We start from the raw sequence: 17,927 nt of genomic DNA on the forward strand, positions 1-17,927 counted from the left end.
AAAGCCCACATACTTCCAAAATATATTAACTATTACATTGTTATTATGAGCATGCAATGGTTTTTCAAAAGTGCTTAAAGGATAATTAGATACAAACACAATCATGGTTGTCACACAAGAACCAGCCATCATGCAATCCAATAAAGATATACTTTGCAACAAAAATCAAATTATCATTATGCAAAGTTCAAAGATCAAAATAGAATGCAACAAAAAAATATAATTGTAACACAAGAACCAACCATGTTGCAATTCAAATAAAAAACTTTGCAGAAGTATGAAGTTATCAAATGATATCATGCAAAGTTAAGCCAAAGCTCAAGAATCAAAAGAATTAATGTAATATATATTGCATGAGGACATGCAATAGCTTTAGTTGGGGGGTATGTTGGGTCTTGAAATTGTCATTCATTTCTATTACACTTTCATTATTATGTCCATTATATCACCTCCATTTCACCTTCATTTCACTACCATGTCACTATATTCATCTCACTTTCATTATCATTGGGTCACATTTATGTTTTTCTAAACTTTATTAATTCTTAACATTTTTAAGTGAATTTGTGGTTAAAAATTAGAAAATAATGTGCATATGCTTATACCCAACAAGTGGGTTGAGATTGTTGACATGTGTAGGTCAAAAGGAGGCTTCTAGAAGACTTTTATGTGGCACCCTAAGGCCATATTCGAATTTGAGTGGAGGAGAACATGGGATCATGAGGATATGTGTCACATTTCCTATTTGTATTGAAACTCTAAGAAGACATGTGCCTTATCATTTCCTATTTTGATTAGGACTCTAGAGGTATAAGGAGAGATTTGTGGACTCTCATTAATGAGATGACTTCTCATCTTTTTGTATAAAAATGAGATATCTCTCCTTCATTTGGTAGTCTTAGAAAGCTTTTTAATTTTTGGAAAGATTTGGAGAGCTTTGTAAACTTTTGTAATTTTGAAGAATTTGAATAAAGTTTTGATGTTCTCAACATGGAAGGAGATGTGAAGTAGATGTCATGGAGCATATTAGAATGTAAGGTAGAGTAGATTTTGTTTTGTAGTTTTGCTTTGATTTCATTCAAGTATGTCATTTTATTATTTTCAAGTTTAATAGTTTAGATTTTCCATTCATGCAAGTTTAATTCATGCAAGTGTGCCCAACTGGTTGATTGTAGATTTATCTAACTGTGTAATCTATGCTTATCAAAATAGTCCAAAAAAATATTTTCCAATTGGTGCTTGGAGCATTAGAGCACACAGTAGATTAGTTTTCCTTTACATGTTTTTGTATTTGCTTATTAGAGTAGTTACTCATTACATAAATAGATGTTTCCAAAGCCTTTCATTGATGGTTTATCCTCAAACTAAATGGTGAAATGTTGAGTTTATGAATGAGATTTATTGTTGTTTAATGTTTTTTTCTTCTTAGTATAGTCACTCATGATATAAACAAATATTTCCAGAGTCTTTTGTTGATGATTAACCCTCAAACTAAATTGTGAAATGTTGTGTTTATGAATGAGATTTCTTGTTGTTCATTAGTTTAGACTTAAATAGCTCAATGCCATTTTCTTATCAATTTAGTAACTCATGATTTAAACAGATATTTCCAAAAGCCCTTCGTCGATGGTTGAACCTAAGACTAAGTGGTGAAATGTTTTACTAATGACTGAGTTCTTTTCCTTGTATTTCATTTTCAATTTTAGAACAATGAAGTATTGAATCCCTCAGCTATCACAAGGAGCTAGCTCTCCCAAAATTGTGTAGCAAAGTGATATAACATTTCATTTAGTTGTTATCATTTTTTATTTCATTTCATAGACATTTTGCCGGCTTAAATTAATCTAACTGTTCAAAGTTTTGATTTGTTTTTATCTAATGTTCATTTCCTTTTCTCCCTTCTTTAGAAATTAGATTCTAACATTAAAAGTCATTAGATTTAATTGTCCATTAACATTCAGAGATTTCACCTAGAAGCATAGCTTTTCTTTCTTCGATTAATTTCCTTAAGCATAAAGAAACAAAACCCCCAAAAAAACAACATAAACTATAAAACAACGAAGTAAGAGAAAGGTTAACTAAGCACATATAGTGCACAATTTACGATACCCGGATTGATAATTTATGTAGAGAAATTTAGGACACTAAATTGACTAAACATAGTCCTTGAAGAGACCTTTGGAAACATGTTTTGTCATAAGACCCATTTTTCCTTGCAAAGCATCAAGAGAATGATCACTTTTTAGGAAGGAGAATTTCTCCTCCAATTTCAAATCACCCCCATTCCTTAGTTACATTTGGAATCCCAAGAAGTAAACATTCTTTAATAGATCAGGTCATTAAAGGAAAAAATTATTGACTGTTACGTGCTCGACTCTCTTCAACAATTCCCATTCTTTGGTTCTTCTCCAGAAATGGAAGGACCTTGGGATCCTGGGACCTTTCCTTTTCTGGCCACGAATCCTTAAGGCTCCTTCTAGGTGTCTTAATTCGATTTACAATTGGCGTGATATTTCAACTATTTCAAATGTTGGACGTCTTGTTTGGTTAATTTGCTCCTAGTGGGATCTTCTCGGTTATGGGGTCCAGTTTATTGTGCAGAGGAATGGAATTAATTCAGTTGTCTTGCGATATCCCTCAAATGTCAATTCTCTATCATGTTGAAGCTTTGGTGATGGCTTTGTATTTTTTGTTATAATTTGGCTCGTGGCATGGTTCCAATCTTGTCTATATATTGAATTTCTCGACCCCCCCAGTTTATTCAAGTGTATTCAATCCATTCAGGTCTAAAAGGAAGGAGACCTCTTATGAACGTGTTATTTCGTTGGGTGTTGGGTCTCTAGCCAGAGATAGTGGATTATTCGGCTTCCTCATAGCATGTTAACGCCAACATGATCCTTGACAAGCTCATGCATATTGCTCAAGCTCTCTTGGATTCTATATATAAACTAGAAGATATGGTTGAAGGACAGTGGAGTTCCTTTCAACTCTTTCTGGAGGAAAAATTGCTAAGGCATCACACAAATATGGAGTAATTGTTGGAAAGTTTGTGTGAGGAGGTTCATTACTTTGTGCTTGTGTGTCTACGTTGGAGGTCTCCAAGGCTGGAAATGTGCAGTAGCTTTCGAGAGGAGTTGGTACTAGTGTTGCTACGAAGAGGAAAATAACCCCTTACTCGAGGGTTTATGATGTTGCTAGCCAAAGTCGATGCTAAGGTTCTAGGTTCAAGTTGTTTGGTGGTGCGTGTTGTAGCCTTGTTTTCCTATGTTATTATGTAAATTTTGTTATATACTTGGGTCCTTCTATAGAGTTTACAGTAGTCATGCGTTTAGCTTAAGAAGGATTTGCAGCCCTAGAGCTAGCAAGCTTTTTGAGAGGACTGATGTTATCAAAAATTTTGTATCAAAAAACTTGTATAGGGGTTTTGGCCCCTAATCTAACTTTTATTAATATAAAATCTCTTACCTATTCCTTCAAAAAAAAAAGGAAAATTTATATAATTTTACATCATAATAAAAATGTAAAAATATTATTTTACTTTCAAAATTTTAAGTTATAATAAAATTTTAATATGTCTATAACTTTTCCAAAATAAATACTACCAAAACTTTAATATATTTCCTTTTATATGTAAATCTTATCATGGACATGAGATGTCGATTATGTTGTTTACAAATAACATTCAAATTTCTTATGTAACTACTCATAACAATAATAACTACTCATAACAATAATATAGGAAAAATTCTTCTATCTCTCTTAACAAAGAGAGAAATATACCTCTAACAAATCTAAATCAATTCAATTTATCAAAATCATATCATATAATGAAGTTACAATGTCTACATTTTGACATATCTAAATTAAGTCATAATTAAAAAAAAAAAAAAAAAATCAAAAACAAATTTTTTTTAAAGATGTGTATTTGTAAAATCTTAAATTTTTTTTTTAAATCGAAAGCAATTTTTTTTTAATTACACACCATTATTAGATTAATAAAAAATATAACCAACTTTGCTGCCAATTTCACTTATTTTCTTTTTCTTTGGTTAGAAACAAAAACAATCATTGCTTGGAGAACCTAGACCAAAATAAATAACGCGTGGCGTGATATAAATGGAATAATATTGTATATGTCTGCCTATCAAGTTGTAAAAGTCCGGCTTCTGTATGATATTTTATTATATAATAAGTTTGTGTTTGGGTTCAGTTACATCCCTCCATTCAAATTAAAAATGCATTTATATTACTTCATCTAAATATTATTAATTCAAACAAAGGTGTTAAAATAAGGTTGACAAAGCATTTCCCAACATAGTGCCAGATACATCGAAAATGTATAGGTCTTTTTGTTTGTAAATATTTAATAATATTTTGTTTAGATATATAAGTTTAAAATAATACAACGTTTATGTTCGGATATATGATTTTTTAGGCTAAGGAATAATTTTTGAATTGGATGATTTTTGTATTGATGTAAATAGATTTATATAATATTATAAAATTGATTATTCATTTTTTTTTGGGGGTTGGTTGTTATTTTAATTATTTATATTTTTTCCTATTTGTATATTTACAAAATATTCACTAAATCTTAAAGGATTAAACATCTAAAATTTCTTTTTTAATCTAAACGGGTGTAAGTGAGCTCAAGCATCATTTTGAATTTTTCAAACTTTTCTCATTTTAATGCTTTGGTGAAGATGTCTGTGATTTGCTCATTTGTGGAATAATGTCTTAGATGAATAGTTTTAGCCTCTATATAATATCGAATCAAATAATATTTTCTATTGATATGTTTGGTTCAATCATAGAGTTTAGGATTCTTGGCCAATTTGATTGCAAAAGTAATATTAATTAGAAGGGGAAGAGAGTTCACTTATTTCTCCTGCAAGTCTTCAAAAAAATTCTTGAACCAAGCAATCTCCTTTGTTGCTTTTGTAGTTACTACATATTCTGCCTCTATTGCGAAAATTGTTGGAACGAACTATTTGCATGACCTCTAAGTGGAAACTCCCAACTCAAGACTCATAAGATAACCTAAAGTAGACACTTCATTTTTTTGTCTTCATCAAAGTCTAAATAAAAATATCTGATCAAACTTAAGTTATCCACTTGTGAATATTTAATTCCAAAGTCTTGTGTTCCTTTCAAGTACTTTAGAATTCTTTTTGCAACAAACAAATGTCCTTCACAAGGATTTTGCATAAATATGGAAAGAATGCTGACAACAAACAAAATATTTGGTTTGAGGGTGGTGAGGTAGATAAGATTTTGTACAAGTTGTTTGTACTTAGTTGCATCCTCAAATTCATTCCCTTCCTTTGAAGTGAGCTTTAGATTCTGTTCCATGAGATTAGATAAAGGATTGCATTCAACCATGCCAAACCTATTCAAAAATTCTTTAATGTACGTCTTTTGACAAAGGAATATATATTTTGGATGGATGTTGAGCCACTTCAGTGCCCAAGTACTAGTGAAGATGTCTCAAATCCATCATCTTAAATCATTTCTTCAACTCTTTTTTTATTGATGCAGTACAGTTTTCATTATTCCATGTTATCAACAAATCACAATAGGGGAATTTGGAGGTAAAAAATGGGTCTCAAAACAAAAAATGTACTAACAAAATTAGCTTTAAAAGATCCAATAGGATTCAAGATGATAATGTCATCCCAATATGAAAATATTTGGAGGGAAAAGAAGAAAACTATTTTTCTTAATTGTATTTTCAACTTATCACGTTATAGGTTTACTCAAATGTCAAGTGTAGACACCCGTTGGATGCGGAATTTAATTCCACCTCCAACGAGTGTCTACACTTGACATTTTAGTAAACATATGAGGATATAAACTGAAAATACAATTAAAAAAAGTTTACTTTCTTTTTCTTTAAAAAATCATAACTATTATTTTATTTTTCTCCTTAGGAGACCCATTTTAAACCTCAAAATTCCCTAATGATCTACATATACTACAAGATAGACAATAATTTTACCAAATTTATTGATAAAATGAGCAGTGTCATCAAGATTAAAGTGTTTGAAAATTAATTTTTAGAATATACTCATTGAACTTTTCATAGCAAGCTCGTGGTGCTTGTTTTACAACATATAAAGATTTCACAAGTTTGCATATTTTCTATTATTGTCCCTTCACAACAAAAGCTTCTAGCTAAGACATGAAGACATTTTCTTTCAAATATCCATTCAATAAAATAATCTTCACATCCATTTGATGAATTTTCTATCCATTCTAAGTTGCGAAGGCAATTAGAGTCCTGATGGTGGCCCATTTTGTTGTGGGGGAAACAATCTTCTCATAATCAACACATTTTTGTGCAAATCCTTTTTTTGTGAGCCTTTCTTTGTGCTTGCCAAGTGAACCATCTGATTTGTACTTGTTCTTGTAAACCCACTTGCATCCATATAGTTTGGTTCCAGATGGAGTGTCCACCAACTTCCATTATCCATTCTTCATGAGAGTATTATACTCCTACATTGTTTTTTCCATTCATCATGAGAAGCAACTTCTTTGAAGGAAGTTGGTTCAAAGTTAATAGATATATTCAAATAGACAATCAAATGAACATTCATGTCATATACATCAGTGTTGCTCCATTGGTTGAGATGGGACTGCATCAAGATTTAACCTTCCAATCATCTAAATTACATCACTCAAAGGGTCCTCTTGATCTAAAGAAGTGGTCGAAACTTCATGACGGAAAGATAATGCTTCAGAAGAAAATTCCATAGATCGATCCAAGATAGGGATCCCCCCTTCAAGATGTGGAATCTCATAATTAAATTCATGATAATTTTTTGCAAGATTGAACCTGCCCAATTATCAAGTTTCCACTCAACAATGTTGCCAGCCTTGGAAGATTCAAGAAAAATCACATTTCTAGACAAAACAAACTTCTTATCTAACTCATCATAAATGAAAAATGCCTTGGTGGTATCTGAATACCGCAAGAAAATGCATTTCCAACTCCTTTCGTCAACCTTGCTTCTTTGTTCCTTAAGAATCAAGGCATAACAAGTGGAACCAAAGACCTTGAGATGTCTTACTAAAGGAATGTGGCCATACCACATTTCACAAGGAGTCTTATTGTTGTAGAAATTATTTTTGGAGAGAACTGTGCGATGAAGTGGTGAAACTTCTGACATTTTAGGTGAACACTTCACCCATCGTCAAGGACAAGAAGCAATAAATCTGAGCACATGACATGAACACTTGTTTTTGACATATATTGCATATAACACTACATCAACCCAAAAAATAAAGTTTACATTTTTGAAAAACATCATTGAACGAATCATATTTAAGATAGTCATGTTCTTTCAACTACACCATTTTGTTGAGGATTGTATGGAATAGTAATTTGATGTTGAATTCCAAGTTGGTGAAGATAGTTTTCAAATTCATTTGAAGAATATTATTTTCCCTTATCAGTACGAAGAGAGCCAATATGTGATTATGCATCATTTTCAATCCATGCATGAAATTTTCTAAAAGTTTCAAAAACGTTTGATTTGCTTTTCTATAAATATACCCAACACAATCAGTTTAATCATCAATAAAAGTCATCAAATAAAATTTGCATTGCCATTTGCAAAAGGAACAGGGACAGGGCCACACGGATCAAAATGAATTAGTGCAAAATTTCTACATGCTCTGGAAGTAAAATGATGAAATGGTTGTTTGTTATGGTTTCTTAAGATACAAGCATCACATTGCTTCAATTTTATAGGAATAGTTGGTAAACAAGTAACACCATTATTTTTCAATAAACAAAAACTATCATAATTAAGATGTCCAAATCTCGCATGCCGTAGAAGACTACATGGAGATGTACCTTCATTGTACTGAGAAAAATATATGAAAAGTTATGTGCACGAGCAGATGTTCCTTGTAGCTTTAGTATGCTTTCCTCCTCTACTCTAGTCATGACATCTATGTTGTCATATGTTTTCCTTATCTCTACTTTGCCATCAAACATGAGTAAAACAAGGGATGATCAATTTCTCTACAGTTTTGGATGGTAGAATACATAATGCAGAAGAGAATCATGAAGTCCAAGCAGTTTAAACCTATGGTGCCAAGTCTTGAGGGCTTGAGACTTGACTTGTCTGCAAAATAAACTATTCCATCTACATTGTTACTGAGGTATTCAAAGAAGTCTTTCCACAAGTTCATATGGCAAGTTGCACTTGTATCAAGTAGCCATAAATCTCTCAAAGAAGCAAATGAAGTGTGAAACAAATATTTGGTTACTATAATATTGTAATATGCAACAATATAATAAGCAGATTCAAGTGTTTTACTTTTAGGCGATTTTGATATTTTACTTTTATATATTTTTTGGTTTAGACTATCTTTAATTCTCTCCCAAGGGATCTTGCATGTTGTTGTTGAAATATGTAACCAGGTTCAGTCTTCATAATGACATGTGTAATCATGATTTTATGTAATTGATGTAAAAAAATAAAAATTATGTTATGCTTGAGTCTTGGTTTCAAGCTCAAGGAATTTTATTTTTATAGTTAAAGCTCTCATTGTGAGTTATTAAGTTGAAAGTCTATTAAGTCAATGCCATGTATTGAAAACCCTTTTGAGCATGTTACACATTGTAAAAAGAGAAGTTGTTTGATTCATTAACCCTCCAAGACCTTGTCAAAATCATTTGTTAAAAGTCAGCGTTCCAAAGGAGCTAGAAACCATTCTAAAGAGCATGTCGGCCTACTCCCTTACATAAGTCAACCTATTTCAAGGAGCAGATCACTATATATATAGAAGGATCTTAGCCTCACTTATGAGATCATCATCAAGCATCTGAAATACAAGGAAGAAGTGCGAAGAAGGGAGAAATATAAGAATATCATCCAGTAAAGGAAGGAGGAAAGGAAGTTGAAGTATTTTGGGTCTGTTTAGGGTAAAAATACCTCCACACATGTAAACAAATAGGAGTGCCATCTACTACAGAAGAAGCCGAAGTTATTACGCCTATCTTGGAGGTTGAATCAAGGAGAAATCAAGCTAGTTCTCAAGCCGAATTGCAGAAGGAAGTCATACTATCCAAGAGAAGGGAATCAAGGTGCAAAAGAAGGTGAAATTCCCTTACACGTGCTGCAAATTGGGTTTCTAAAGAGGCTGAGATTTGCAGGTCTGAATCAAGAGGCCAAAATCTGAAGGGAAGCCAAGATCCAAAGGAAAGCAATCCATTTGACTAGTGTTGACTAAAGAAAGAAGTTGATTATAGAAGCCTTGTGAATTGGTCTTGGAGTGGTTGGTAAGTCAAGGTCTTGGTCTTGGTCTTGGTCTTGATCTTGGAATTCGTCACTTGAAGATTCTATAAGAAGAAAAATTTGATTGGGTTTTCCTCTCAAGTTGTAGAGGTTTTGGCCTTGGTTGATCGCCTACATCTTGTGTCTCTTGTCTCATTATTGTTTATGGTTTGGTAGTTGTTTGATGAAGAATATCACTATAATAATATAAGTCAAAGAAGAACCTAATCTAAAGAAGTAAAAAGTATTCACAAGCAGTTATCATCAAAGAGAAATCACCTAAATTCCTATGCCCTAGATTTCTTAACAGTTGTCACATCATGTCCATCTTTGTTGCCTTGAATACAATGAAGATCAAATATTTCTCCTTGATGGTGTTTACCCCCCTTCTCTAAAAATCTTTCTTCCACGTCCTCTTAAGCTACCACTACTTTTAGAAGAATTATGTGATTGATTCTTCCCTTTCCAAGCAAGGCACATTACTTCTTTATGGGTTTAAGTCGTCGTCTTCCTCTTCCCAAATGTTTTCTATTGTTTGGAAAGCTTTTTCACCAATGTCAAAAGTAATGGATTTGAGTTACTAACTTGTAGGGATTCAAGATAATTAGAATATGTAGGATAGAGGGCTTTAAAAAGGGTTGTAAGAGGAATATTCATGTGAACTTCAATGACATTTACATCATGCATGATAGCTCTAATTTTAGAGGCTAGCGCCAAGGGGTCATTACCTTTCAACTCAAGGTTGAAAAGTTTGACCATCAACTAAACAACTTCAATTTTGAGCGCAAGTCAATAGATCTTTCAACTTCTTCAATGCACCATAAGAATTTGTAATTAAAACTATATGAAGACTCACCTCTTCACCTATAGAAGCAAGAATTAGGGGAAATATTTGTTGTCCTTATTCTCCCAAATGGCTACCTTTTTATCTGATGTGGGCTTCATGGGGTCATTTCCATCCTCTCCTTCATAGATACCTTTACATAAGTTATTAAAAATGAAGGTATGTTTAATCTTTCTTGACCATTCTTTGTAGTTGTCTTTTGAGTCAATACTACTCCATTAATAGAGATGAGAGAATGCATCTTCAACAAAGCTTTTGGCTAAGGCTAAAAATGGATAAAAATGTTGCAATAATAATCTCTAGTTTTTCAGAGGTTTATAAAGAAAATCATGGAAATTCGGGCAAGATTTTGATAAAATCTGATATGGAATTTTGTAAATCCAAGTTACAGCTATCAAACTTCAAGGTTTTGGGTGCTCCAGAGGTTTTTGATGTTGTGGAATCCATTTGGATCATCAAAAACATGATTCAAGCACTGATGGTGAAATATCTTTTGAAGGTTTTTGCCGAGATTCCAGCCACTTTTAGCAATCCAGGAAATTTCTCCACTGTGTAAACACTTCCTTTATTTAACAAAAAAAAAATCAAACTGCCTCGCTAGAATCAAAACGGTGTACCTTCCCTGTAGGAAACTCTTTTCCTGCAATTTCTACTCCTTTTTGGGGCAATTTCTTTTACCACTTTCTCATTGGAATGCATGTTAGTACCTAAGTAAATCTGGCCAAAAGGAGCCGCTACCCATCATGCGGCTGAGTCTATATTTGTTACTCACGCAATACTCCATCTCATACAATAATGAGCTTAAAGCTCTGGAAATCGGCATGTTGACCAGGTAGAGCCATTTAACGAGATTAAGAGCAATTTAGATACCCAATTAGAGGAATCCAGTGAGGCCAGTGAGGCTGAGGCCCCGACAACCTAAGGAAAACAAGAATTATATGCGAAGTATGCAGAGCATCCATAGGTTCACTTTGTCATCCCTAAATTACAATTTTTCCCCAAAGCAAATCAATCCCTTGCCTTTCCATAGGGATTTATTCATCGCAAAAGAATCCATTCCTGCATCGTTATTTTACACACAGATATGAAGGGCCTTGTTGAGCTAGTTGAAGCAGCGACTAGAGGGGTCAAAGGGAGATATGCAGTGAGCATCAAAGCCTTGTAGAATAATAGCCATCACCAAGGCAATGGTTATCTCATGAATTTGGATAGTTGTGGGCAATCAACGAAAACATATCTTTATATAAGAGGTTAAAAAGTGCACAATAGAGGATAAAGATGTGTCTTATAATAAAGATGTGTTTCATGGTCATTTAACAAAATCAAAAGTAATTACATGTTAAAGGTTATATCAAGGTATCGATTTTATAAGATTTATCTTAATTTCAGATCTACCAAGCATCAAGAGTGATCAAATCTCTTTTCACTGTAAAAGAGATTTTCACCTAAAGAAATTTAATCTCTCTTGACACTGGGTAAATTCAGAGTTCAAATGGATTTAAGTTGATTTAATTATTAAATATAATAATGAATAAATTATTAAATATTTTATTATTATTATAATTATTATTTATTTTATTTGATTTGACTAACAAAAAAACTGGGTAAATTCAGAGTTAAAATGGATTTAAGTTGATTTAATTATTAATTATACTAATGAATAAATTATTAAATATTTTATTATTAATTATAATTATTATTTATTTTATTTGATTTGACTAAGAAAAAATGTTTAACCGATCAAGAGAGGACATGACATTAAAACATCTCTTCCATATTGAACTAGAGAACACTTTTCAACACAATAAAATTATAATTTATAAGTTAAAAAATGTAATGTGGTATATATATATATATATATTATTTTAATTGTTCTTACCAAATATATTATTAACAAAAAATATTAATTTTTCAAGATTACTATTACTTATTATAATTAATCATTAAATTTTTTTTTATTAAGATATATAAGAGAAAATGAAACTCTAAAAAAGAACAAATAAACAAACAAATTTTTAGAATTTACTATATTCGTCATATCTCTATATTCTCACTCTCTTCTATTCTTCTATTTTTTTAGATAAATTTATCCTTTGCTTCACAACCAAAAATATATGCTTCCCTATTCTCATCTTTCTCCTTACCTATCCAAGTTCTTTTAATCTCTTCTCCCCTTTCTCTAATTTACCCCTATCTTATTATCATATAAATATAAATATGATCCACTTTCCCTTTCTTACACCATATTTGTTTACATATAGTTAAGTGTTATGTTTTAATATATATTTTTGAATATTATATATAGATTGAATATTAAAAAGACACCCTTTGGCATTGATGGTTCACGAGACTCACATGGGTACCTTGGGTAAAGCTTTATTTTTGCTTAACAATTTTGTTCAAGAGTTGCACTTATGTATTTTGGTGACTGTTCAAAGATTTGCATGGTTCAAAGGTTTCTACTTACTAGTTACAACCTGTTATTTTATTTTTTAAGTTTTCTGCGATGTTCTATAACTCTACTTTTAGCCAACCTGTTATTTTATTTTTTAAAGCTTTCTGCGGTGTTCTATAAATCTACTTTTAGCCCTTTTACACCTCCATTGGATTTAGATGTGAACTTTGGAGAATGCATGGGATCAGGACAATTAGATAAACTCTTCAAATTAGTTTTAATAATTTTTATTTTTGAAAATTTAATCTTTTCGAGAGGAGAAGATAATATATTTAGATATCAATGGAGATTATTTTTGAAAATTTAATCTTTTCGAGAGGAGACGATAATATATTTAGATATCAATGGAGATGGGCATGTGGTTTGAATATAAGGTTATTTAGAGAAAAAAAAAAAATTGACAAATTTGAAATATTTACGTTTTTCAAAATTTGGTGTAAATAGTAAGGAAATTACATTTTTGCAAGTTCAATTTATGGTCATGGTTTTAATGGAAATAATTTTAAGATAATGAAATTTTGGGTCTATTTTTATCTTTCTATTTTGATTATATTTTTGGGACTTGGTATCACATGTAGCATCAATGTCAAATTTCAAGTTATTTTGAGTTTAATTTTCAAGATTTAGATCTATTAAGAAATTATAGGGAGGCAGTTAGGATGGTTTATGCTTTTATGATAACTGCTTGTGATGTTTTTTTAATTTTTCTTACTTATTAACTTCTTCTCTTGTTATTATGTTTGTTTATCATCAAACAACTACCAAAAACAAGAACAATAATACACAGGAAGATAGGATATAGGTTGCAAACCAGGGCCAAAACCTGTCTACTTGAGAGGAAAACTCGTAAATTCCTTCTCTTCCTATAGATTTTTCAATTGAAGCATTCCTAGACCTCTAGACCAAGACCAATGCCTTTCCAAGATCAAGTTTGACCTCTCCTAATAATGTGCTTCCTTTGTCCAAGTCAAACCCAGTCAAATCTCTTCCAACAACAGAACTTTGACCCCAAACTTCAGAATTTCGGCCTCTATTACAAGTCTGAAATTTTCGCCCCCCTGAAATTATTATTAATTAACTTCTTTAAGACCCACGAATTTTTCCAATTGGAGAATTTAATTTCTCTAGCAATTTAACTTATTTATTTTAATTAATCAATTTTCTGGCTTAGAATTAATTTTATTTTTGCCAGAAAAATTAATTAATTGACACATTTGGGGATTAATTATTTTTTCCACTTTTTAATATTATACCCATGGTGTCGAAGTATGAGGGATCATGCACTAAAATATTTTTTACATAAGATTTTACATAATTCAACCCTCAAAAGAGAAATACTCGTTCGTTATAGACCTCAAATAATTTACCCAATTCTATGACACAATATGATCTAGTAGACCAAGTGATTTGTAATAAAACAATTTAGCCAATTAGCTTAAATTATTCTCAAATCAATTTTACAAAAGACTCGACTAAAACACTAAGACTCACCTAAGACTTTAACGATAAATTTCATTGTAGCTTTGAGGTGAGGCTGGAGGGAAAAACTATGTCGATCATTTATGTTTAAAAACATAAGTGAATCAGTGAAACAAAAAACCTACCAGGATGAAATTCATCGCTAAAATAATAGGCTTACCTAAGTTATTACACACATACACGATCTTACTAGCATCATTTACATTAAAAATTCACAAAATGGGTTTACAATTACCCAAAAATTGATGGTTAATGATCTTGATCCTTTGAAAAAATTGGTACATCTACTTCCTTGGAACTTTGATAAAATGTGTGCAACATGCCCGATGGGGTCTTCAACTTATGGCAATGGCTCTTTTGACTTCTTAACCTAGGACAAACCCTAGAAGCACTCAATGGGTGCTTGACCTCTAAAATAAAAGACTTTGAGCATGAAACCCACGATCCAAAAATAACAATAATAATTTTTTTTCATTTTACAAAATACAAGAATCAAAAGTACATTTCATATTTATGAAGAATGAACCTAGTTACATATTTTTCAACACTCCCTCTTAACTAGGGAGGTATTTGTAAATGGTACATGATAATTTTCAATCTGAAGAGATCTCATAAGAAGAGTCGGATTGGTAACCCATTTTTTAGAATCATAACAACTAACAATGTCACATAGCAAGATCTTAACTAACATCTCTATCTCTCCACAAAGTCAGAGCACAGTGCTAGCGAAACCAATGATTTATAGACACTATCATCATTGTCTCTCAAGGCACATACACCACCTGAGTGTTCACAGAGTATGTTATTCTTGGATTCTTCTTATGTTGGATAGCTAGTCCTCATAGTATTTCGTTCCTCGACTGCTCTTATCTTAGATGCCCTACCTCATTCTCAAAGAGTATCGAATGCCAAATGTTTACCCAACCCTCCATTCTATCTTCCTAAGCGAAGACAAGAATGATTTGCCTATCTTTCCCCCTCAACTAGGGAGGATATATCAACTAATCCAAGCTTGTCTCTCAAATACACAAGCTTTTTTTTAGGAAAAGATTTTGTCAAAATGTCAACTACTTGTTCATAAGTGGAGATATATCCTCGCTGTAACACACCATCCTACACTAGTTTTCGAATGTAGTGATACTTGTTGTTTATATTATGTCTTTCCATGAAACATCGGGTCTTCAGAAAATATTATACAATTGGTGTTATCAGAATGTATCATTGTAGGGTCCATTAGTCCTTCAAATAAGTCGGACAACAACTTTGTCAACCAAACAACATCTCTGCTTGCTTCAAAGGATGCAATATATTCAACCTCAACACCAAAAGCAATTGATTCTTGCTTCCTGCTCATCCATGGGACCATGGAGGATCCCAAACTAAAACATCCTCATGTAGCGCTCCTTCCAGCCTGTTCACTACCACCCCAATCAGAATATGTGTCTCCAATCAAGTGGAAATCATTCCTCCTTTCATATTTGAGGTAGTGGTGGATAGTACCTTACAGATATCTCAAATTGTGCTTAGCTATTATCCAATGATCATGCTTCGACTCAACTTGGAATTGATTAAAAAATTTAATGCAAAACATTTGTCTGGTCGAGTATTCACCAAGTACATTAGTGAACCAATCAATTGTCTATACATGGTCAAATCCACTGGGCTTGATTCAGAACTCCGTAACCTTTTCAAGTTTGTGATCATGGGGGTTATCATCAATTTGAAATTCATCGTGTAAAATGTCTTCAATATCTCGATCACATACTTCCCTTGACCTCGATAGATCTCATCATGTCCTTGCCATACTTCCAATCCCAAATAATAGTGCATCATCCCAAGATCCTTCATATTGAATTTTGTTGCTAGTTGCTTCTTTCATTCTTGGATTCGACCTTCTACACTTGTCACGAGAAGATCATCCACATAGAAGAATTATTAGAGGTTCATCATTCACAACCTTGATATAGATATTTGGATCAACCTAACTCCTTGTGAAGCCCATTCTTTGTAGATATGCATCCATCCTTGCATACCATGCCCTTGGTGCTTGCTAAAGGCCATTTAATGATTTTTTTAACCTGCAAACATATGCCTCTCTATATTTAACTTCAAATCCCAAGGGTTGCTTTATATAGACTTCCTCATCAATTGTGCCATTCAAGAATGTAGTCTTGACATCCATTTGATGTATATTCCATCCCATCGATGTTGCCAAAGAGACTGGTGAGTGTACAATTGTATACCTTGTTGTCGGAGAAAATGTCTCTTCATAATCAATGCCTTGTTGAGAGAAGCCCCTAGCCACAAATCTTGTCTTATATTTGTCAATACTTCCATCCGCGCATGTTTAATCTTGCAAATCCACTTGTCTTCATGCCTAGGTACGATCCTCCATACCCCACTCTTCATTATTTATAAGTATTCTTCATTTATGGAATCTTTCCATTCTTGACGACTAACAACTTCTTCAAAAGTGGATGGCTCTAGTTCTGTTAATTTTTTCATATATGTTGTATACCCAGAATATCTCTTGGGCTTCTTGCTTTCTCTAGATATGCCTTTAGCTGCTCCATGTCCCTTTGCATCTGGTAGAGTAGATTTTAACCAATTAGGTATCTTTCTAGTCTCGGGGATTACCACAAGTTGTATAGGTTCACTGTGACCTTCATCTTCATGGTTTGGTTCTTCTTTCCTAGTACCTTCCTCTTCAAATATAGGAAGTTCTTCATCATCAAAGTCCATAGAGAGATCCTTTGATTTCTTGACTGCGATACTTTCATCAAATATTACATCTCAAGTAACTTCTATTCGGTGTCCCTCCTTTATGTAGATCCTATAGGCCTTAGAGGAATTAATGTAGCCAACAAATGTTCCTTTCATGCCTGAAGGATCTAACTTCTTTCTTTTGTCCTTCGGTGTGTGAATATAGACAAGACAACCAAAAATTGGAGATGATTTATGCTTAGTTTCTTCCTAGTGAATGATTCTTCAAGAGATGTTAATTAGTGACATGTGGGGACTTTTATTTTGTATGTATATAACTGTCTTCGTAGCTTCACCCCACAAAAATTTCAACAAATCTTGATCATGTAGCATGGCTTTTACACTTTCTTCTCCATTATTAGACCTTAAAATTTTGATTCTCCATTCTTTAAGGTTATCTACTTCGGCTTTGAATTCTTGAAATTTAATAAATATTTCATCATTGGATATCATTAAATAAACCCAAGTTTTCCTTGAATGACCATCTATAAAAGTGACATAATATAGATGGCCTCCAAGTGACTCTAGAGTCATAAGACCACAGACATCAAAATGAATAAGATCCAAGATTTTCTTTGACCTTAAAGCACTACTTCCAAATAGTCTTTTGGTGTTTTTACCCAATGCACATCCCTTGCATATTCCATGATCTTCTTTTAGTTCGTGGATGCCATTCATTATTGAATTTAAGGTTGGTAAGATTTTGTAGTGAAGATGACCAAATCTTCTATGCCAAAGTTCACATGGGCTAACTTCAATGTAAACCAAAGCTTGAGCGAGGGGATTTAATAATATGTAAAATCTTCCTTCACAAGTCCCAATCATTCTTACATCTTTTATGCATGAGTTTTTACCCCATACTACAACCTTTCCATAAATGAAAGCAACTCTATCACCCTTATCTTCTAGACATGAAATGGAAAGTAAATTCTTGCACAAACTTGGAACAAATAAGATATTGTTGTGATGAATATTTCCTCCATTCTCTAGCTCCAGTGAAGTTGATCCAATTCCTCTCTCATGGTAGTTTTTATTATCACCAAGGTCTACGAAGTTAAAGGATTTTCCTTTTGATAATGTCTTTAGTTGCTAGTGTTGA

Source organism: Pinus tabuliformis, chromosome 6 (genome assembly GCF_031772625.1).
Source record: "Pinus tabuliformis cultivar Carrire ecotype Pingquan chromosome 6, CPIR1, whole genome shotgun sequence".
NCBI classification, from domain to species: Eukaryota; Viridiplantae; Streptophyta; class Pinopsida; order Pinales; family Pinaceae; genus Pinus; species Pinus tabuliformis.